Raw genomic sequence first — 25,590 nt, 5'->3', positions numbered from 1 at the left:
GGCTGTTCTGCCCCCAATAAGGGGTCATTATATCTTAGTTGGGATCAAGTACAGGTACTGTTTTATTATTACAGAGAAAAGGGAATCATTTAATCATTAAATAAACCCAATAGGGCTGTTCTGCCCCCAATAAGGGGTAATTATATCTTAGTTGGGATCAAGTACAGGTACTGTTTTATTATTACAGAGAAAAGGGAATCATTTAACCATTAAATAAACCCAATAAGGCTGTTCTGCCCCCAATAAGGATTAATTATATCTTAGTTGGGATCAAGTACAGGTACTGTTTTATTATTACAGAGAAAAGGGAATCATTTAACCATTAAATAAACCCAATAGGGCTGTTCTGCCCCCAATAAGGGGTAATTATATCTTAGTTGGGATCAAGTACAGGTACTGTTTTATTATTACAGAGAAAAGGGAATCATTTAACCATTAAATAAACCCAATAGGGCTGTTCTGCCCCCAATAAGGGGTAATTATATCTTAGTTGGGATCAAGTACAGGTACTGTTTTATTATTACAGAGAAAAGGGAATCATTTAACCATTAAATAAACCCAATAGGGCTGTTCTGCCCCCAATAAGGGGTAATTATATCTTAGTTGGGATCAAGTACAGGTACTGTTTTATTATTACAGAGAAAAGGGAATCATTTAACCATTAAATAAACCCAATAGGGCTGTTCTGCCCCCAATAAGGGGTAATTATATCTTAGTTGGGATCAAGTACAGGTACTGTTTTATTATTACAGAGAAAAAGGAAATAATTTTTGAAAATATAAATTAATTGATTAAAGTAGAGTTTATGGGACATGGCCTACCTGTAATATGGAGCTTTCTGGATAACCATCTTCTGAATAATGGGTCCCATACCTGTACTGATGCTTGATGACAATACCAAGAAAGAAAGTCGACACTGTTACGAAGGCCAATAACTGTTTGCAGAAGAGGTATAAACTATGTTTCCTTTTATGTGTTTTTAGCTAAAAATAATTTGGTGTAAAAAGTTTGAGGGTAAGCCTGTTACTTTCAGTGATACAGACATTTAGGAATATAAGGCTTACTTAAAGGGCTAACCCAAAGTTGTCTGTACTTCTGTCCCCCAAAGTTATCATTCTGTAGTTTTATACTTATGCCTTGGAGAATTTGCAATAAAACAGCCTTGCTGAAGTCAGACATTACTGTAGCAGCTGTACCCTACTGGGGGATGGTTTACACTGACAAAAATCAATTAAGCAGCTGCCAACAACATTAACATTCCTAAACTGCCACCCTCGCCAACTTTATCATTTAAAAACCTTTAAGGTAATTATACACTTATGATATATAATTCCCCATTCCAAACAGATATCTTCTTGTCATCAATTTTCCATTTTTTTTTTAATTTTCTCAATTAACTGCAACAGCTTTGTTGTAAAATGTGAAAGCGCATATTTATTGCCTCAGCAAAGATGCTAAATAATACAAAAAAAACAAAGACTGTAAAATCCATATATATGTATATACAATGCCTGCTAATTACTATGAGGCACAAGGGAATCCCATGATATATAAATATATGTACAGGTATGGGATCCCTTATCCAGAAACCGTTATCCAGAAAGTTCCAAATTACGGAAAAGCCATCTCCCATAAACTCCATTATAAGCAAATAATTCTAATTTTTAAAAATGATTTCCTTTTTTGTAATAATAAAACAGTACCTGTACTTGATCCCAACTAAGATATAATTACCCCTTATTGGGGGCAGAACAGCCCTATTGGATTTATTTAATGGTTAAATGATTCCCTTTTCTCTGTAATAATAAAACAGTACCTGTACTTAATCCCAACTAAAATATAATTACCCTTATTGGAGGCAAAACAAGCCTATCGGGTTTATTCAATATTTAAATGATTTTTAGCAGACTTAAGTTATGGAGATCCAAATTATGGAAAGATCCCTTATCCGGAAAACCCCAGGTCCCGAGAATTCTGGATAATAGGTCCCATACCTGTATATATGAGCACCTGCATTGGCTTTTCCAGCCTCAGTAAACTCAGACCCAATGTTGGGGAGCAAATGTCGAGAATAGCAGGGTCTGTGTTTACTGAGGCTGGAAAAGCCAATGCAGGTGCTCAGATTGATGTCACCAAATGCGGAAAAGGGGTGAGTTTTTCAGAAAATCTGAACCAGGAAGTGTGTTGTTGCAGCTGAGAAGGCTGAGGAGAAAAAGAAAATGCAGTGAGTGAAATACTTTCCTTTACTTTTCCTTTATTTGGATTAGTTTGTCCTAATAGTGTCTACAATTAGTAGGTGTCTAAAAGTGCCCATACACCTTCAGATCCGCTGATGTCGCCAAGCGAGCGGATCTTCTCCCGATATCCCCCACCTACGGGTGGGTGAATTATCATGACGGGTATAGGCAAAGTCAATCCGCATCAACGAGCCGATGCGGTCCCCGATCCGACTAGATTTTTAAACCTGCCCGATCGAGATCTGGCCGATTTCAGGCCAGATATCGGTCGGGCAGGCCCGTCTGTAGTGCCCATACACGGGCCGATTAGCTGCCGAATCGGTCTAAGGGACCAATATCGGCAGCTAGAATCGGCCCGTGTATGGGGACCTTAAGGGTGAAGACACACGGGCCTACTAGTAGCAGCTACTTGCCATGGCTACAAAAATAGGCAATGCTGGTCATTTACTGATAATTGTCAGCCCTTAGTCATTCAGAACAGCCAGTTGACCAGTTTCACCTGATATCAAATTAATGACCTCTAATTTGTATATTGCATATGCTGTATAAAACTGTAAAGTAACTTGCTTTCTTTGTAGGAAAACTCTGCTGTAAATAAAACACAGGCTGATATCTACTTACTGTAAAGTTACTTAAAGTATTACAACTTTTGCCATTTAAGTGAAATCCCACAAAAGCAGCTGAATCCAGCTTCACATATACTCCATAAAGTACTCTAAAATCACATTCACATTTCTAGGTGTTTGGATACTAATAAATACGTTCTTACACTGTTTGTTCCCCATGGATGTAATAATTTCATGGGGGCATTTACAAGGAAGCCAAGAAAGACCACTGTGTAGTTCAGCAATAATTATAGGTGGAGATTCATATATTCAAGGTAATTCCCATTGATGGCATGTAAAGTGAATAGTGCCCATTGTAAACAAGGGCAGGGTCACTTTCACTGACAGTGTCAGGCATTAGTGATGAGCGAATTTTTTCGCCAGGCATGGATTTGCAACAAATTTCCATGTCAAAAAAAGTTGCGGTTGAGGCAAAAAATAGATGCACGCAACAAAATTAAGACACAGGCAACAAAAAACACACGGGAGACCAAAAAAGACACAGGTGACAAACACCTTTCGCAAATTTTTCGCCATTTCGCTAATTTTCTGTTCCATAATAATCAAAATGCTGCATGTGTCGCAACCCTATCTAACGGGGGTATCAACAGTTATGTATAAATAGAAATTCCTAGCCCTTAATATCCATTTAGCCACATAATATGCGCTGTGGATTAAGCAACGAACAGGAGCAAAGAAAAACAATTCCAAACTAATTGCCTCAACAGTCTTAATTAGGAAACCACTAAACAAATATTCAAACAATGCTAATTATCTTTCATCCACAATATATCTATCACAGAGCATGCTCTCTTACATATTATTACCATGATCCCATTCAAGCCCCTCTCATTTCCAGTTATCTGCAAAGCTCATTTATTCGAGATGATTGTTCAAGCCATAAAAAAAAAGTGTAGTTTTGTTTCAGTAATAGCCTACCATGAATAGTTAGCAACCTTCAGGCAAGAATTAGTATTAAAAGCTATTATGATTGTAAAGAGCGTTTAGCATGAGTCCCTTTTGACTCCGCCGGTTGGAACCATAAATCTCCCTTGTGCAATTTCTTTCCTCTTAGACAAATGCCTTAAGGAAATGTTGAAAGCTATGATAAAGCACTAACAGTGCCCCTGACATACACGGCACCCTTGGTTACATGTCTATCCTTGGGCAAAGACACCGAAGAATCTGATTTTCCTTCACAATTTGCCTTTGAAGATTTTAGTAGAAGACACGGAAATGTCCTACAAAACCCTTTCCTCCTGCTTAGCATTTCATGGAGAAGGGAAAGGTTATTACCTATTGTGAATAAGGAATCACATTTTTATAACTCGCAGGGGCTGAATAGAACAAGGAGGGGGAAAGTCCTGGATCGGGAACAGATTGCACTCTGACAATCAATTATCTGCCTTGTATGAGTTCTCCTTTCTTTTGGGAGCTGATGGGACTTGTTGGAAAACCTCCTGATAATACAGTATGTCTGCAATAAAACTGAAGGATATTTATTTCTTCTTGGAAAACAATCAACTTCAAATATGGCTAAGGCTGTTAAAAAAAATATATAATAATTTATTAGCCTCTGACCAAAATTCAAGTAATTATATGTAACAATGATACATAGGCGCTTCAGAATATATAGGCTGCCAGTTCTATTAATATGTATGGCGGTACCAAAAAGCATATAAAAATACATGCCAGTCTAGAGAATGCAGTCACTGACAAGAGCAATAAATGGGCAGGCAGACGTATTTCAACAACTGAAGAATTCTTTTCCGGTGGAGATCATAAAACATTAGCCAGCCATAAATACGGATTATTACATCAGCGCAATAGTTACAACGGCCTTTGGGATTATTATATATGACTGGTTTCTGTGGAGCCTGTATATCAGAGGGACACAATCTGTTATTCCGGAGAACTATCTTTATCTTTCTTTACAAAGAAAATTCAAAATAAACCCAAGGGACAAGAGACGGAGCAAGGCATAAATGAAAAGTATGGGTTGGATGTGTAATTTGTACAGACAGGGAGAACTTTATGATGGCTACAGAAGTGCAGTTGTCAGTGTAACAATGGATATAACAAGTGACTGATGGGAACTCTATCAGTGGAACTTTTATTCAGATGCCAATTTTGTGACTTCTGGATAACGTTACACAAGTAATTTACCATTTAATATAACTGTGCTGTGAAAAGAAAATACAGGTATTGGAACCATTATCCAGAATGCTCGGGACCAAGGCCATTCTGGATAAGAGCTCTTTCTGCAATTTGGATCTTCCTACCTTAAGTCTACTAAAAAATCAATACAACATTAATTAAACCCAATAGGGTTGTTTTGCCTCCAATGAGGAGTAATTATTTCTTAGCTGGGATCAAGTACAAGTTACTGTTTTATTATTACAGAGAAAAAGGAAATCGGTTTTTAAAAATCTAAATTATTAGATTAAAATGGAGTCTATGGGAGACAGGCTTTCCTTAATTCAGAGTTTTCTGGATAACGGGTTTTTGGATAACGAATCCCACACCTGTAATAAGCACAGTGTGTGTTTTAATTCCTTATTAGACTGTCAGTAGTGATGCCCTGTTTTGCTTCAGCGAAAAATGTAGCATTTTTTTGCAGCAAATTTTTTCGGCGTTTCGACAAAAAAATTCACCACTGGCAAAATGCGGAAATTCACAAAGAATCCATGCCTGGCGAAAAATTTTGCTCATCACTATCTGCCAGGCCTTGCACACAGGAGCATCACTCAGGACTCAGCGGGGTCCTAAATTTGGGAGGCACTGGTTATTAAATCATTAAAAAGCAAATCTTATAGACAAAAATTTGCTAGTTCTGAAATGGAGGAGAATTCTGCAGGAAAAGTGGGGTATGTACTGTATATTTCAGGTTCTTTGTATATTGCAGTAGTGATGTGCGGTTCAGGAAAAACGCAACCTTCAACACCCTAACCCGCACCCACACCCAACCTGTACCTACGTCTTTCCACTCTGTACGCACCTTAGGTTTCAAGACAAGGAAACTTTGGGCACAGAGAAAGAGAGAACTTGCCATGTCTGACCTGCATCCAAACCCGCAATGGTTGCCCAAATTTCAATCCTAACTCACCTGACTTAAGGGTAAACCCATGGATTTCAGGTCAACCCACACATCACTATATTGCAGAATAGTGAGCAAAGTAGTGAGCTTAGTAGTATGATGCTACTTAGTAGTATGATGACATGGATCAACGAGTGCACGCATGCAAGGTGACAAAATGGGGGCGGGGTGAGGGGAAATGCAGAGCAACAAGCAGCAGTGAGGACAAGAGAGCATGGACTAGGGGTAGGCATAACAAGTACTTGCCCAGCGCCCACCCCCTCCATTGCACCCTAGGCAGCTACCTCTTCTGCCTACCTCTAGTTTCAGCCCTGGTAAGATGCTTGAGATTCCAAATGGCAGGACCACTTTTGCTGGCCATTTGAGAGCTATAAATCATATGGCAGCAAGATATGCAATGCAAAGGGACACCAGGGACTATAGGACATATAGGATAAACAAAAAAACTCTCATTTTGTAGGCAATTATGAATATATGGAGTTAGTTTCATATTGGTCTAAAAATTAATACTATCTGTAAAAATGGCCCCTTTAATGGAGCTTCATATAGATCCACTCAGGTCCCTGTCTGTGATTCAGATGAGAGGTGGACTTGTCCCACCGGTCCCTGCCAGAAGCACAGAAGGGGAGTAGCCAATCACAATCCTGCAGTCACACAAGCAAAGACAGGCTTCAGTTCCCTATCAGGTCAGCCTAGTTGCTGATGGTCATTATGCACACGTGTGTGAGGTATGAGGGTGATTTACATTGACCGCTGCAACATCAGGCACATGCGCTTAGTTAACGAGCAGGGGAGATCATGGAGCTCCTTTCTGGTGCGGGTAGCCCAGCGTTGGGAGTTTTTTATAAAAAATATATTGTTTCCCCCAACCTGAGTGCAGGCTAAACAATATAGGGGTGATAGGTGCCCTTAACTGTTACTGTATATTTAGAAAGGTCAGTGGTTTTATTTGCTCTTCTTCAGCTAAGCAACAAAGCTGCATCATCTTTCTTTATGCGAACCAATTGCAGTGAGAATCTCAGAAATAAATCAAGAAAACTATAAACTTCTTTACTTAGTATTACATAGGGGCCCATTCATTAAACCACAATTTTTTTTTTCAAAATTTTCTTTATTTTTTCCAATTTTTAGAACTTTTCGTATTGACCACAATAATATCGTTAAAATAGTACAACTTTTTTGTGGTTTTCATTAAATTCCATGGAAAAGTCGTATTTTTCACAAAGACTACAACCATTTTCAGTATCAGTCAGTATCGTGACTATCTTTTGGCCAGGTTGGAGCTGCAGAGTGCCATTGAGCCCTATGGGAGACTTTCCTTGGGCCGGGTTGGAGCTGCAGAGTGCCATTGAGACCTATGGGAGACTTTCCTTGGGTCAGGTTGGAGCTGCAGAGTGCCATTGAGCCCTATGGAAGACTTTCCTTGGGCCGGGTTGGAGCTGCAGAGTGCCATTGAGCCCTATGGGAGACTTTCCTTGGGCCGGGTTGGAGCTGCAGAGTGCCATTGAGCCCTATGGGAGACTTTCCTTGGGCCGGGTTGGAGCTGCAGAGTGCCATTGAGCCCTATGGGAGACTTTCCTTGGGCCGGGTTGGAGCTGCAGAGTGCCATTGAGCCCTATGGGAGACTTTCCTTGGGCCGGGTTGGAGCTGCAGAGTGCCATTGAGGCCTATGGGAGACTTTCCTTGGGCCGGGTTGGAGCTGCAGAGTGCCATTGAGCCCTATGGGAGACTTTCCTTGGGCCGGGTTGGAGCTGCAGAGTGCCATTGAGCCCTATGGGAGACTTTCCTTGGGCCGGGTTGGAGCTGCAGAGTGCCATTGAGCCCTATGGGAGACTTTCCTTGGGCCGGGTTGGAGCTGCAGAGTGCCATTGAGCCCTATAAGAGGCATTCCTTGGGCCGGGTTGGAGCTGCAGAGTGCCATTGAGTCCTATGGGAGACTTTCCTTGGGCCAGGTTGGAGCTGCAGAGTGCCATTGAGCCCTATGGGAGACTTTCCTTGGGCCGGGTTGGAGCTGCAGAGTGCCATTGAGCCCTATGGGAGACTTTCCTTGGGCCAGGTTGGAGCTGCAGAGTGCCATTGAGCCCTATGGGAGGCTTTCCTTGGGCCAGGTTGGAGCTGCAGAGTGCCATTGAGCCCTATGGGAAACTTTCCTTGGGCCAGGTTGAAGCTGCAGAGTGCCATTGAGCCCTATGGAAGACTTTCCTTGGGCCAGGTTGGAGCTGCAGAGTGCCATTGAGCCCTATGGGAGGCTTTCCTTGGGCCAGGTTGGAGCTGCAGAGTGCCATTGAGCCCTATGGGAAACTTTCCTTGGGCCAGGTTGAAGCTGCAGAGTGCCATTGAGCCCTATGGAAGACTTTCCTTGGGCTCGGTTGGGGCTGCAGAGTGCCATTGAGTCCTATGGGAGACTTTCCTTGGGCCAGGTTGGAGCTGCAGAGTGCCATTGAGCCCTATGGGAGACTTTCCTTGGGCCGGGTTGGAGCTGCAGAGTGCCATTGAGCCCTATGGGAGACTTTCCTTGGGCCGGGTTGGAGCTGCAGAGTGCCATGGAGCCCTATGGGAGACTTTCCTTGGGCCAGGTTGGAGCTGCAGAGTGCCATTGAGCCCTATGGGAGACTTTCCTTGGGCCGGGTTGGAGCTGCAGAGTGCCATTGAGCCCTATGGGAGACTTACCTTGGGCCAGGATGGAGCTGCAGAGTGCCATTGAGCCCTATGGGAGACTTTCCTTGGGCCAGGTTGGAGCTGCAGAGTGCCATGGAGCCCTATGGGAGACTTTCCTTGGGCCGGGTTGGAGCTGCAGAGTGCCATTGAGCCCTATGGGAGACTTTCCTTGGGCCAGGTTGGAGCTGCAGAGTGCCATTGAGCCCTATGGGAGACTTTCCTTGGGCCAGATTGGAGCTGCAGAGTGCCATTGAGCCCTATGGGAGACTTACCTTGGGCCAGGATGGAGCTGCAGAGTGCCATTGAGCCCTATGGGAGACTTTCCTTGGGCCAGGTTGGAGCTGCAGAGTGCCATGGAGCCCTATGGGAGACTTACCTTGGGCCGGGTTGGAGTTGCAGAGTGCCATTGAGCCCTATGGGAGACTTTCCTTGGGCCGGGTTGGAGTTGCAGAGTGCCATTGAGCCCTATGGGAGACTTTCCTTGGGCCGGGTTGGAGCTGCAGAGTGCCATTGAGCCCTATGGGAGACTTTCCTTGGGCCGGGTTGGAGCTGCAGAGTGCCATTGAGCCCTATGGGAGACTTACCTTGGGTTAGGTTGGAGCTGCAGAGTGCCATTGAGACCTATGGAAGGCTCCCAAAATCATACATTGAGGTTTTAAAGCCAGACAGGTTTTTGCCCCATTTACGACCGTTCGGATATGAAAATTTTGGGACTTTCGAATAGCAAACATGATATTTTGGTACGACCAAGAAAATATTTTTTGTGCAATTTTCACACATCAGAAATTATTGTGGTTACTCCGAATTTTTTTCAATCGTGCTTTTAATTGGTGAAAATTTGTGGTTTAATGAATGGGCCCAATAGTGCCTTTTTATTTTGATTCCAGTATTCTTGTAAGGCGCATGATTTATTTAATTAATTGAAAATCTGTCCTTTTATTTTAAAAGATGCTTTTTACATGATCTCTAGCTGAGTTGCAGATATGTATTCTGTACCAGCAGGAATCTTGCACATTGTTCGAAGCCCCAAACGAGTCCCTGTGCTGAGACGGCACGATTAGCAAATGAGTTCCTGAGAGCAAAGCAAACAGCACATAAGCACTTAGTGTATGTGAGCGTCTCTCCAGCGCGAGCAGCCCCTCAATTCTTTCCTTCTTCGGTACATTCGCTTCCCTGAATTGCACCTTCTCCAACAGAATAAATGAGAGAAGGAAAGTTATTTCTTGCCCAGGACTCCATTGTGTTACATGTTATAATCTATTAAATATGTCACTGGAAACTGTTTTACCAATCACTTTCTGCAAAGTAGGCATTTCTATTGTCAACATTGGCTTGCGTTTTCTTCCCCCCTCTTTTTTTGGACTCCTGATTTTATTGCTCCCCATAGGAACTGCTATACTTTGCAGCATTAAAAAGTATGATTTTTATCAAATTAAAGCAGTTCTTTCCAAATGATACTACTGACACAGTATCTAGCATTAAAAAATAAAAATAGGTATTTGTTGTTATTAACATGTATTTTTGAAGTACAGGTATAGGACCTGTTATCCAGAATGCTCGGGACCAAGGGTATTCCAGATAAGGGGTCTTTCCGTAATTTGGATCTCCATACCTGGTCTACTAAGAAATCAATAAGACATTAATTAAACCCAATAGGGTTATTTTACATCCAGTAAGGATTATTTATATCTTAGTTGGGATTAAATACAAAGCACTGTTTTATTTTTACAGAGAAAAAAATAATTAATTTTAAAAATCTGAATTATTTGATTAAAATGGGGTCTATAGGAGACAGGCTTTCCATAATTCGGAGCTTTCTGGATATCGGGTTTCCGGATAAGGGATCCCATACCTGTACCAAAGTGTTCCTCATCACTGTAGAATAAGTCTATACACTGAACCTACAATAAAATTATTGATTTCCCACTTTTAAATTAAGAAATATACTTATATATATCTATATAATATATTAAAAAACAAGACTTTTTGAATGACCTTCCAAAAGGGAATTGAACCATCAGCCTTTTACAGTGCTGCCATATGCCTATGCCACTTAGTTACCCATACATGAGTTAAAGTGGGCACTGCATGAAAGAGCTTACAATCTAAAAACACTTGTTTCTTGAAATTTAAGCTCACATGCTTGAACTGTATGTTTGGCTATGGCACACAGGCTGAAAAATACTAGTACTGGTTAATATTCAGCCATTTTATTTACACCTTGCACACTGTTCTGGTGTTGTGGCATTGCCACAGGTGTGGGTGAAGGGGCGGAAGAAGGAGGAATGCAGCGACCCCCCTCTTGCCCCTTCCATACCATCATTATGGTAAGGTGAACCAACACTATTGCAATTTTACAATTTTAGTTCATAAATAAAATAGTAAAGAAATATTAAAAAAAAAAAAATCTAAATTTTTGGATGCCTATATCCATTGGAATAGGTCTCAGTTAAATGTAGTTTATACAGTTCATGGCGATGTACCTATCACAAAAATCTGTATTTTTGGTCATTATATTGGCAGTAACTTTGAATACAATGTAAACAAAATAAATACCAGCAAGTATTGTCTTCTCCATCTGAGTTCTCAGTTTGAAATCCAGTTTTACAGCCTTGATCATTCACCTGCTTCCTTCACTTCCAGCGTGAAATGATGCATTGTTAATACATGCAACTACTGAAAAGTTAATGAGACTATCAATGCTGTGTGTCATTATCACACTTAAATAGCATTCCCGAAAGATGTAATCACAAATCACTGTTATTGAATTCTACAGAATCTCTTTTTACTGAGTATTTTTTATCATAATATAACAATATGCAAATCTGGTGTTCATAAATTGGATTACTCTGTTTATAAGTAGGGGTTTTCTTTCATTCAAATTTCTGCTCAGTGAATAACTGATCCAGTACACAGAATATACCTTATCTACGTATCTGTCTTTTACTGTTACTATCCTTTATTTATATAGATTCATAAATATAGGTAGGAGCTGATATGCTGCTTGTGTGCACTGCAATGTTCTGTCAATGTAAATGTATAGAGTGAACACAAATATGAAATCAAAGTATTTTTAGTTCATAGAATAAGCTGTGACCACATACTAACTGACTCTGGAGTGTAAAATACAATGATAATAATCCCTACATAAAACAGAACTCCAGATTAAGAAGAAGTGGGTTATGAATGCTATACAGCCCAAGATGACCACAGACCACAGCAGAGAAGATCTAAGTGGTTATATATAAGTGGTTTTTTGCACTTTGAGGGGCATCGTGCAAATAGATGCAGGTTTGTATTGGAGCACAGAGACCAGTGGGCTGTGGTGTGAATGGAATGTTAGCTTTGATAGGCAGTGTTCCATTCAAGAGGAACAGGCAGGGGGGTCCTTCCTCCCAACCCCTACCCACCCCTACCTTGACCGTCATTCTGAAGCACAAAACAGAAGCAGTCATACACTAATTTTAATCTAGTTCATTAAGTATTTTACTGCTTCGATATACATTTAACAAAGGGACTGAATCAGATAAAAGGGAGTGTAGCACTGGCTAGATCAGGGATGACTTTGATGTAGTTGGCCAGCTTGAATATATTGCAATATACTGTATGGACAAACAATCCCTGTTACGTTTAAAGGGGAGGGCATTCCTTGGGAGACCAATGCACAAAATGTCTTAATGTCCTATAAATATTGATAATGGGTGAGTGCAGAGGAACTCTTGTTGCTGTCTTGGCCAATTTTCACCCAGATATGGGCCTACCAATCTGTTGGGCAAGCAGCATACATAGGCAATACACTGCTTGCTATCATGTTATATTGGCACATTTGTGTGCAGGTTAAGTGTATATATTATTATTATTATCACTGTATATCATTCAAACTGCTTATCAGTGATAGCAAGTTGTCTGTTTATGTATGCACTCGTTATATTAACAAAATTATAAATGGAGGATATAACATTATATGGGTCATTTAGTTATCCCGGGGTGCAAACTCCAGAGAGCTAAGGGTCGCAAGAGCAACTAAAAAATATTTCTCTAATTAGTGCTAGACTATATGGTTCTTTTCTTAGTTTCTTAGTTAGGAACCTACCTGGCAGCTGCTGGGCACAAAATATATAAATAAGGCTTACATCTGGTGCCGCTACTAGAACTCTCGCTACTGCCTTTTGTAACTTTTGATAGCATTTATTGGCACAGTGGCACAATGGTTAGCACTGCTGCCTTTAACACTGGGGTCCTTACCTCTATCTGCAAGATGTATTATGTTCTCCCATTGCTTGGGTTCCTGATAAAATTGACCTTAGTGTGTTACTGTGATAGGGACCTTAGACTGTAACTCCCCACTGCAGCAGGGACTGACGTGTATGATGTATAATCTATATACCTGTAATATATAAAGAATAATTATATATCAATTAAGAAGTTCAGATATGCCTTCTGTTTATGGAGAATACCAGAGACACAACAGAGCTAGATTTTTTGCCCCTAAGTCACCATCTGAATGCATATTGGGACATGAAATTCTGTCCAAGCCTGAAACCCAATAGCCCCCCATCCACTCTGTATACAGGAGCACAGTATTATGTCTCCCCCACAGATGCAGAGAGCCCACCATATAACTTCTGAGCTGCAGTGGAAAGTTTTAACATTATTCTCTCCCATCTATATGACCTTGTAATTTTCAGTTACAAATTAAAAAACCATAACATAATGATCATTATCAAATGGTGGGAACAAGATACTGTCCAACAAACGACTACAACAAACTCTAAATCATCTAATTTTCTTCTATCTGTCTACGGAATTCCTATTTGTAATGACAGTAACTGTCAGAGAGAAAATATGATAAATATATGATAATGCATGCATTTTTGTAATGAATTTCTTCTTGTTATAATGGGCCATGTAAAGCCTGGGGCTTAGAACTCACAGCGGGGTCACAGCGACTAGTTCCAATACGGAAAAATTCAGCAAGGTTTAATTCTCAGCTGCAATGAAAGCAGACATTTCTACTGGGAATTACAAAACAATGTAATGGCAAAGACATACTAAATTAGGTCAAGAACCAAGTACGGAGGCCCCCACAAAAGATTATCAGCAGGGGGATCTAAATTTTCTAACAGTTAAGGTTGTCATTAACATTTTAAAATGACATTTAGTCACCTGTGCTGGAATTCCCATTCTGAATTGGCAGAACTTTAATACTGAATAGAACAAAAAAAGCAGCATGAAGCAAGTTGAAATAAGAAAGGCCTGTGAAAGGATATGCTCCAAGCTAGAAACAAGAAGAATATCCATAAAGGGGTAGCTTTATCAGAGACTGAAGGGGTAATATTGCCGGATTTGATGAATGTGATCAAAAAACATTATTTATCTTGAACACAGCCTTCAGTGCTTTGATATCTCGATCCCATGAAAGAAATGACTGGTTGGAAATGTCAAATCCCATAGCAGACTATGAGAAATGTTTATTTTGTTTTTTTTTAAGATACAAAGCTTGCCTTAATAACTTTGTGCACAAAATGGTGACTGTCTTCTCGCTGCAATTGTGCATTCCAAGGCTATAGAAAATAAGATTAAAATAATTTTTATAGTGAAAGTGAAGTTAATTTTACTTGACACAATAGAAAACAATTTGGAATTATTTCTTAGGGTGACAGGTCCCCTTTAAGGTCAGTGTTCTTCTATCATTCGGACAATAGTATAACTGTACAGTTTGACCTGAAAAAGCGTTCAGTTACCCCATACCTTCCTGCAATGTAAGCAATCACAGGGGCTCACCTTTGCTGACATCAGCTTAGATACAAACCCAAAAAATGACATTGCCTACTCTTAACTTCACTAAACAGGGCAACACTGGGTGACCTATTTGCCCATAAGACCCTGGTCTAAAGGTCCCCATACACTATAAGATCCGCTCGCTTGGTGATGTCGCCAAGCGAGCGGATCTTCACCCGATATCCCCACCTACGGGTGGGCGATATCGGGTAGCAAGTAGCTAAAAAAAAAAAATAATCCGATCGTTTGGCCCTGGGGTCAAACGATCGAATTACATATGCGGCCATGGGGCAGTCGGTTCGGGGACCGCATCAACGAGCCGATGCGGTCCCCGAACCGACTGGATTTTCTAACCTGGCCGATCGATATCTGGCCAATTTCAGGCCAGATATCGGTTGGCCAGGCCGCTCGGTTCTGCCCATACACGGGCCGATTAGCTGCCGAATCGGTCCAAGGGTCCGATATCGGCAGCTACTATCGGCCCCTGGGCACATATAATTTGATCTTTCCTAATTGATATTAACTTTACTAAATGGGGCAACATTCAGTGACCTATTTGCCCATAAGACCTGCCCTAACAGGCAGCTTCTTGGGCACAAATAATTAGATCTTTCCCAATCTGTATTAAAGGAGAAGGAAAGGTAAAAACTAAGAAAGCTTTCTCAGAAATGTCTATGTAAATGCAGCCATAAGCACTCATATCAAAAGAATATAAGGCACTTGTTTAAGGAGTAACCTTGGGCACAAATAATTAGATCCTTCTTAATCACTATAAGCTTTTTTTAATGGGGCAACACTGAGTGACCTATTTGCCCATAAAACCCTGGTCTAACAGGGGCCAACTCCTTGGGCACAAATAATTAGATCCTTGCTAATCGCTATTAGCTTTTTTAAATGGGGCAATACTGAGTGACCTATTTGCCCATAAAACCCTGGTCTAACAGGGGCCAACTCCTTGGGCACAAATAATTAGATCTTTGCTAATCGCTATAAACCTTTCTAAATTGGCAACCCTAGGTGACCTATTTGCCCATAAGACCCTGGTCTAGTGGGGAACAATTCCTCTGGCACATATGATTAGATCTTTCATCTAAGAAAAAAAATAAACTGCAGTTCAACCCCACATGTAGGGAATAGGGTGAACAGATCAAGGAATTAAGACACTGTAAATTGTTGGTGGTATTAACTGCACCAAACAGGGCAACGCTGGGTGACTTTTAGCTACATAACAAAAAGACAGGAAATGTGAATGCATGGTTCTGCAGAGTTTTCTTTTACATTCTATTCATAAATTACCCAAATAAAATCTGTTTGATCATAAATATATGTTATTTCCATGTAAAACCGTATGTTACTTCAAAAACAACTGTAGAGAGAGAAAGAAGAAATTTCAGTTTGGCAATAACTTGGCGCTGTATCGCCATCAATCCCCCTGAATGCAGCTAAACTGACAAAGGCAATGGGATTTTTTTCCTGGCTTATTTATTACATGAGAGAGTAAAGAGGGGAACAATACATTTCCACTGTGTTATTTACATTAATTGGTTTCCTTGTTTTTGATGTTTAATTTAAATCTTGGGGGGAAAAAAATGTTCCTCTAAGCTGAGACATATTACCTTTGTGCCAGACGCACTATATTCTACAACTGTTACACTCTATTTTTTTTTTATTCTTGTTATAATAATGATGTTGTTGTTCAGTGAATAAACCCAAGAACCTATTCATCAGTGTGACTGTCACTGCAAAGTTTATTGGATTTAGTATTCAAACTTGTAACAATTAAAATTCCAAACAATTCCTTATAAGGGGGAGCTGTACAAAATCCAATGCTTGTACCGTATTTTTCGGACCATAAGACGCACCGGACCATAAGACGCACCAGTTTTTAGAGAAGGGAAATGAAGAAAAAAGATTCTGAAACAAATACTGTCCTAAAATATTTTATGTGCATTAAAAGCGAACCTGTACCAGCAGCACCCAACATATTGCCCCCCACCTGTACCAGCAGCACCCAACATATTGCCCCCCACCTGTACCAGCAGCACCCAACATATTGCCCCCATCTGTACCAGCATATAGCCTACAGATATACTTTAAGAAAATGTTTTTACTTGCCCGTGTGGTCTCCGTGCAGGGCCCTCCTCTATTTACCGGCGCTTAGCTCTGGCGCTGTGCGCATGCACAATGACGCGCATGCGTATGGGCATGCGCGTCATTGTGCATGCGCACAGCGCCACAGCTAAGCGCCGGTGAATAGAGGAGGGCCCTGCACGGAGACCACACGGGCAAGTAAAAACATTTTTTTAAAGTATATTCGGACCATAAGACGCAGGGACTTTTTCCCCCCACTTCTGGGGGGAAAAAAGTGCGTCTTATGGTCCGAAAAATACGGTAATTGTTTTTTAAAGGGGTAGTTAACCTTTAAGTTCACATCTAGTATGCTACAGAATGTCCTCTTTTCAGTTCATCTTCATTTTTTATCAATAGCTTAGTACAGCCTAAAGCTGGCCCTACCCAGGCAGATGTAAGATGCTGATTCAGCTGCTACAAGCCAAGTCGGCAGCTTCTCTGCCCCTGTATGGGACCATTCCTGGCGGCCTCCCCGGCAGATATCTGCCCGATCCAAACAATTAGACAGGTTTGAAAATCCCCTTGGGCAAGAACTGCATCAACTACTGATGGGACTACATTGGTCCAATCATTGACCTGGGGGCCAAATGATCAGATCACACAATTTAGGTGCATGTAGGGGGGCAAACTGTGCATTTGGCAACCTCATCAAACTAGGAGATCTTTATGTGTATGGTCAGCTTTATCTGCACATGGAACAGTCTCTGCGCCTTCCCACAAAATTGCACTAATTTTTGTAAAGAATGAAAGAATGTGCACATAACCAATTCATGCCAGAAAGGAAAAAACAGGAAACCCTGAGAAAAACACAGCAAATTGCAATCAGTACCAAAATTCTGCAACTCCTTGAATTGCGATTCTCATTTACCCTTAACATTATATGATTTAACCCCTACTTGGTGTTAGAATGGCAACAAACATTGACACATCGGTACACAAATTGAGGAATTTCTCAGACATAAACCAAAAAAGTTATCATAAAATTATACAGACATTAGTTTCCTCTGTTTTGGTTACATATTCACAGAATAGTGAGAAAACACAGAAATAAAATGCACTGTAACACGTGCTAACTGTGATTCAAGCCTTAACACAACAGCATTTTGTTCTTGATATTTTATTCCATACAAAAAAGGAAAAATATTATCAATGAGGCTTTTTTCCTATTGGAGTTTTTAAACATGGGCTTTCCAAAGTGATGCATTGTTTTGTCTAGAAATATAATCTTAATAATGCATGGGATTTGGAAATGACTATTGAACACTCTTCTCTACAGCAGACCTGGCTTCAGTCTTTCTTCCATAAAGAGTGGAAAAAGCAGAGACACGCAGGCAGGCAGCCAGACTCATACTGTGCTCTGTGCGGCGGGAATCATGATTTAGGGCAATGAGAATATGGTGAGTTAGAAATAGATTTCTAGTAAACCTGGAAATACTCAGACAGGGAATTAACTCTATCATTTCTTTTATCATGAGACACAAAAAAGATGGGAACAGTATCAGAACTAGTAACAATTTGAATAGTATTGTTTGCCATTCTCAGCCTGGGCTTATTGCTTCCTCAGCTCAATATCAGCCCAAAGAAACAATAAAGGTGCATGTTTGAGAACACATTTATTATATTCCCAGAAATGGAAATACTTGGGTAGTTGTTTACAATAATGTATAGCAGTTTTAGGGGCCCCCAGCTCGCCTGTCAAGCTCCATAGGCTTCACTTGTTGGGCATAGTTAAAGGGGTGGTCTACCTTTAAGTTAACTTTTACTATGTTATAGAATGGATGATTCTTCACAACTTTTCAATTGGTCTTCAGTTTTTATTTTGTATAGTTTTAATTATTTTCTTTCCTCTTCTTTTCCTCTTTCCAGCTTTCAATTGGGGGTCACTGACCCCAGCAGCCTCTTTGAGGCTACAATTTTATTGTTATTGTTACTTTTTATTATTTATCTTTCTATTCAGACCCTCTCCTTTTCATATTCCTTTCTCTCATGTATACCATTGCCTGGTTTCAAGAGTAATTTGGACCCTAGCAACCCGACAGCTGCTAAAATTCCAAACTCAAAGCTGCTGAACAAAAAACTAAATAATTAAAAAAACACAAATAATAAAAAATGAAGACCAATTGCAAATTGTCTTAGAGTAGCACTCTTTACAACAGTGATCCCCAAAATCCCTAAATCCTCTAAAACCACAAAGCAAAGAAAGATCTTCCAGTAGTAAAAAGGACACCTGCCATTGACTTCTACATGATCTTTGACAGTTTTTGGATGGCATATTCTTTTCTTTTGGATTTGTCAGTCTTGTCGTATAATAAATGGCGAAAATATTGTATTTTTGGTAAAAAAAAAATATATGAATCTGGAAAAAAATTTGAACTTTAGTAACCTCCTCCCCCCTAGTACTTTTATATGGTCATTGAACTCCTTGGTGACCTATAAAATCCTTATATTTTTTTCTTATGTCTTAAGAAAGATCTTTCCGATTGTGGGAAGAGAAGATGTTTTGAATATGGTGTAGCTATAACATTTAGATAATAACATTACTAAATACGTACAGAGAAGTCTTGTTATTTCATTTCTCATCTAGTTTACCAGTTTGAGAATAAAGGTGTGCAAAACATTCCTTCTTACCACAGAGCTTTTCTCATATTCAGTAGATTAGAGGTAAGCATAGGTGACATTGACTTTCCAACAAGGAATTATAACACACTTACACTGAGTCTCTTGGACGTGGAAGAGAATCTCTGTGCCAGTCATATAATCATATCAAGGAGAGAGTAGGACAACGGATAATGACAAAGAAAGAAATAAAAGGGACTGCAGCAAACTTATTGTGGGCTTTTGTTGCACCCCTAAAGGTGACCAAAGCAGCTGCATGTTCTATGTCTGGACCCTGGGTCCTTCCTTGCAGAAAGAGAATTTCTCTACTATGCCTACAATTGAATCCTTTTAGAAACTGGATCTGCTGCCAGTGCCACTAAGAATACTCTTTTTGACATTTCCCGCTCCCTTGTGCCCTTTACATAGCAGTGCTACTGACTGCTCCACTTTGTTCCCATGCCAGAGCCTCATATGCATTGCTATGTATCACATTACATAGTTACATAGGGTTGAAAAAAGACCAGTGTCCATCAAGTTCAACCCATCCAAGTAAACCCAGCACACACAACCCACACCTACCAATCTATACACTCACATACATAAACTATAAATACAACCACTAGTACTAACTGTAGATATTAGTATCACAATAGCCTTGGATATTCTGATTGTTCAAGAACTCATCCAGGCCCCTCTTAAAGGCATTAACAGAATCTGCCATTACCACATCACTAGGAAGGGCATTCCTCAACCTCACTGCCCTCACCGTGAAAAACCACCTACGCTGCTTCAAATGGAAGCTCCGTTCCTCTAATCTAAAGGGGTGACCTCTGGTGCGTTGATTGTTTTTATGGGAAAAAAGAACATCCCCTATCTGCCTATAATCCCCTCTAATGTACTTGTACAGAGTAATCATGTCCCCTCGCAAGCGCCTCTTTTCCAGAGAAAACAACCCCAACCTCGACAGTCTAACCTCATAGTTTAACTCTTCCATCCCCTTAACCAGTTTAGTTGCAGTCTCTGCACTCTCTCCAGCTCATTAATATCCTTCTTAAGGACTGGAGCCCAAAACTGCACTGCATACTCAAGGTGAGGCCTTACCAGGGACCTATAAAGGGGCAAAATTATGTTCTCATCCCTTGAGTCAATGCCCTTTTTTACATTGATTTGACTATTGCTGAGATGCGCCAAATATTTAACATTTAGAAAGAACTCAGGTAATATTCAGGTATTAATTCCTGTGTCCATTAGAACTGCACTGCATATTTCAGCCAACTGGATCAAAGTAGACAAGATAGATAGATGATAGATAGATAGATAGATAGATAGATAGATAGATAGATAGTGAATAATGTACTACCTTTTGGAAAATGGATTTTCTCTTGGGTATGCATGCATATGAGCGTTACATTCCATATAGTTATATATCTATTATCTACTGTATCTACAGTATCTATCTAATCTATATCAATCATCAATCCATGTCTATCTATATCTTTCTCTACCTATCTCTCTCTCTCTATCAATCAATCATCTGTGTCTATCTATCTATTATCTATCTATCAGGGATGCACCGAATACATTATTTTAGGATCCGGCTGAATCCTTTGTGATTCTGCTAAATATCGAACCAAATTGTAATTTGCATAAGCAAATTAGGATAAGAAATGAATAAAGACAATCATGAGCTAAGTGCAGAGTGAAAAATGTTCAATTTCCGTGTTTAGGTGACAAAAAGTTACGTGATTTCATTGATTTGGATCGGCCAGAACCATGGATTCGGCTTAATCCGAATCCTGCTGCAAAATGCCGAATCTTGGTCGAATCGTGAATCAAATGCTGGATTCGGTGCATCACCACTATATATCTATCCACCCACATGGAGGAGCTTTAAATCTCATACAGTTTCTAAAGATAATTATACTGGAATGTATGTTTGACTGGTACCTACAAATTGGTCTTGTAGAGATATAACAATGACAAAAGTACTGTATAGTCCAGATGGTTGCATGCAACCAGAGACCCAATTACACGATTCAGATTTGGCAACCACCTTACTCTTTTTCAGCCCGCTGCACTTCTGAAAAATGTTTTCTAAGCCTTATGGTCCCTGTTGAAAGAAGAGCACTGGCGTTTTACAAGACGAATTTTCAGACCTCTGACCGGGACACAAATGAACTTGCCGCTCACTTGTCGAGACTCACTCACCGGTATCGACACTCTGCCCGTGCTAGGAAAACCTATTTATTTCTGCCATCTGTAGACTTTAAGAGCTCTGTGTGTGTTATCAGATCCGTAAGTGCTTTGGATGCTGTTTTGTTCTTTGGATGCTGTTTCTGCCTGTGGCTGTTGCATTTAACCAAAATTATGTTTTACTAGAACAGAGCTGAAATCAAAGGCCCCATATTCCAAATTAACAACCAATCTTAGCCACTGCAATGGAATTACTACTTATGCAGCTGAATGCAAGAAGCAATTGTGATTCTATGTAATCTTAATTATTATCCTTTATTTACATTTTGATACAACTTTGGTCCAAGTTGCCAAATGGTGAACTAACCTCAGAGTCTGAAAAGCTTTTCTTTAAAGAAGAAGGAAGAGTAAAAACTAAATAAGCTTTATTAGAATGTGTGATCTACGCTACCAACTGCTAGAGCTGCAGCAGGAAGCTACAGAGACCAAACTAAAATGGCAGCTGCAATCTTAAACAAACGGGGGGAGCTTCTAGGGCTCTTAACTCAGGTATGGTAACGTTTTCTGCAGAATATAGTGTTCTAGGTGGCACTACTGTGGCAAATCTATTGGCAGTAAAATGCCAAAATGACTTTCCTTCTCCTTTAAAAAAGGAAAGGTGGAATCACTGGGGGGTGACAAAATGTTAGGCACCCCTCAGTGATTGTAATCACTTACCTGATACCTCGGGCTAGTGCTCCTGCAAAAAAACACACACCTTGGGGTACATGCAGGCCAGTGATCCTCTTCCATCTTCTTGCTCGTGTGTTATTGAGAGCACAGGTAAATAATCCCATGTTGTCAAAATTTAGATTTGGTTTGCAAGTTTATGTTTTCTTTGCGAAATTCCATCAAGAAATCTAGTTCATTATCAGTTTTGAAAAACAGCAGTTTATGCGGTGCTTTTTTTTAAACAAGCAGGACACTTCGGGGGCATTTTCTAAGGTTTTTTTTTTTTTCTGTTACAATTCATATTCTCTGCACCTAAATACGATTTTGTCGCCAATTATTATGCAACAAAACTGTGACATATCCAAAAGAAAAATTATCTAAAAGCTGTTGAGATCATGTAGAGGTCAATGGCAAGTGTTCTATTTTACTGGAACTGGAAGATCCTTCTTTGCTTTGTGGTTTTAGAGGTTTCCAGGTTTTTTTATGTTTGCATTTGTGCAGCAATGCAAAAGGGTCAAATTTTTCACATTTTTTTCCTTGCATCTTTTTTAGTCCCTGTTTTTTCAATTTAGATTTTTTAATAAATGACTACAAATTAGTTTAGTTGTTGTTTCAAAAAACTCTAAAACCGTAAAAATCACAATGTTGATAAAACCGCCCCTAAAAACAAGGTTATGACAAGAAACAAGAGGTTCATTCCAACTTGCAATCAAACGGTTTGGGGAGAGAAGTGGTGATTATGCATTGTGGTTTGCTGACTTGTGAAGGTCAGAATAAGAGCGTAGGGAGCGCAAAGGAGTGTATTGGAAGAAGCTGCAATGGGCCTCGAATGGAAGAGTTTAGAGAGTTCAATTAATTTTGAAGGACACGAAGAGCCAGTGATAGGTTATGCATAAGGGCACTGGGTGTGCAAATGCAATTACCATAAAATGCAAAAAGAATAACTGGCAATACAAAATATCCACATTTATCGAGATAAGAACTTTCTGCCTCCAGCTGGCCCAATGTTATTATAAAAGAATATTTGGGGAGGAACTGAGAAGACTCCCCCTGGAATCATACTTCAAAAGGTAATATACCAGGTATACATCCCAAAGACTGATTTTCATTTCATTGGGATTTACTTATTGGTAAATCCCAAACGAGAGGCTTATTCATCTACATACGGCATTGCTCTGGTGAAATGAAGTAAGCAGGCTTCAATGAAACAATACCACGGGGAAATACAGAGACCAGGGAATAGAAATTATTGCCATTATGGTTTTTCTAAATATTTCTACTAACCATATTTGGAGATATTATACAGACAAAGATAAAAAGAAATCACTGGTCCTCTAGATGACTGGCTCCCACAGCTAGGGGTCCAGCCTGAAGACTACTTCGGAACATATTTGTGTAAAATGGACTACAACTCTCAACATTCTTAGCCAGCTAGCAAAACCACAGCAGTAATGGAAAGAACAACTTTTGACAAGTAACTGTTAATGGAGACATATTTTGTAAAAAACAAAAATGCGCCAGTGCAATAGACTCCTCTCAATATAGATGAAATGTGCTCAAATAATTAGTGTTTTGGGCTGATATGTTGAAAATATCTTCAAAAACCTTATTAGTCCCCCCCAATCTGTTCCACTTCCTGCTGCCTCCTTTTCCAGGCTGTGAAGGGGGGCTGGCGGTACTCAGTGACCAGCTAGGTGGACCTGATAGGAAACTGAAGCCTGTCTTTGCTTGTGTGACTGCAGGGCTATGATTGTCTGTCCCCCTCGCAAGGCCGGAACTAGGGGTAGGCAGAAGAGGCAGCTGCCTAGGGCGCAATGATTAGGGGGCGCCAGGCAGAAGCCTCTGCTGCCTACCACTAGTTCCCCTACTTTGCCATTGCCCCCGCCGCTAATGACAAGCGGCGGGGGCAATGACCCACGGCATCGCACCCCCCCAACTGCGCATGCGCACCAACGGAGGGGGCGGGGCGGGCGAGGTGGCCGACCGGGTTGCCTAGGGTGCCCCGACGGCTTGGCCCGCCCCTGCCCCCTCGTACTGTGCTACTGGCACAGACTGTTAGAACACACCCACCCCTCATTTGAAAAAGGGACAAGGACTTTACCAGATCTATATGAATCTCCAATAAAGGGGCCATTATTAAAGATGATAATTTTGAGTCCAGAATGAAGCCAACACCATATATTATTCATTATTGCCTACAAGATTAGCAGATTTTTCAGTTATGCTTTGTGTCTCCCTATAATTAATTCAACCCTCTTTTATATCTATATATGCGTAATACATAAAGGTTAAGTTGTGTGCATTCAATAAAAGAGGTGAATCCTAACTTTCCATTTACACTCCATTAGTGCCTCACATGCAAAATTAGCCCACAACTCAAGGGGTTAACAGGTGTAATGGCAATTCAGATCCCTGGTGAGTTGGCGAACTTGGAACGTTGTCTTTGCATGGAACTTTACCAGAGCAGAGGTAATTTTCCACTCAATTGAATATCATTAGCCTGCAAAGTTCATCGGCTCCACTGAGGGATAAGTATGTAAATTAAAACTCCAAAAGACAGGATGGGTCTTCTGCACCTGCAAGTGAGGAGATGAGAGTGAGTGCTCGGTACACAAAGTGCAAGGAATAATGTCTGACAGAACGGAATGGTAGAACCAAGATTCGGAGGCAGGTGACATGAAAACCAATAGTGCCCAACCCAGCTCCTAGGGCAGTGTGCTAACCTTGCTTTTCTGCAATGGCGGCACTTCAGGGTAGAACTGTACTTGTACCTGCTGTCGGATTTTTCTTTAAAAAGATCTAGTGAGAAAATGCTGGTATTGTTACAGGGAGCTTCCCATGATAATGACAGGAATGCCCACAACATTGGGACATGGGTGCTTATTTCTTTAAGGTGAACTCAAAGTCACCCATTCAAGTAAAGAACAGGGAAAGGCAATTAAAGGAAAAATATATCCCCAAAATGAATATTTAACCAACAGACAGTTTATATCATGTTAAGTGACCTATTAAAGAATCTCGCCAAACTGGAATATATATATCAGTAAATATTGCCCTTTTACATCCTTTCCCTTGAGCCGCCATTTAGTGATGGGCTGTGTGCTCCCTCAGGGATCAGCTGACAGGAAATAATGCAGCTCTAACTGTAACAGGAAGTAGTGTGGGAGCAAAAGGCAGAACTCTGTCCATTAATTGGCTGATGGGGGGGATCCCAGGGGGCGGACCTTAATTCTTAAAATGGCAATTTTCTGTTTAGGATTACCCAATAGCACATACTACTAAAAAGTATTTTTTTATGAAAATGGTTTATTTAGATAAAGCAGGGTTTTACATATGAGCTTGTTTAAGCAATATATTTTTTAGAGACTTACATTGGTTGGGGTATAGTTTTCCTTCAACTGGGAGTGCTAATATTTCATGCCTGGGTAGACTAAAGGTGGCCATACATTGTAAGTTTTGCTCATCTGGCGAGGTTGCCAAACAAGTTTTTCCCTCAATATGTCCATCTAGAATGGACAATATTTTGCTAATTCGATTGGTGGTCCCCATACACTGGCAGATAAGCTGCCAAATCAATCTT

This window comes from Xenopus tropicalis, chromosome 2 (assembly GCF_000004195.4).
Source record: "Xenopus tropicalis strain Nigerian chromosome 2, UCB_Xtro_10.0, whole genome shotgun sequence".
Lineage (NCBI taxonomy): Eukaryota > Metazoa > Chordata > Amphibia > Anura > Pipidae > Xenopus > Xenopus tropicalis.
The sequence above is the reverse complement of the archived record's forward strand: the minus strand, read 5'-3'. Positions refer to the sequence as shown.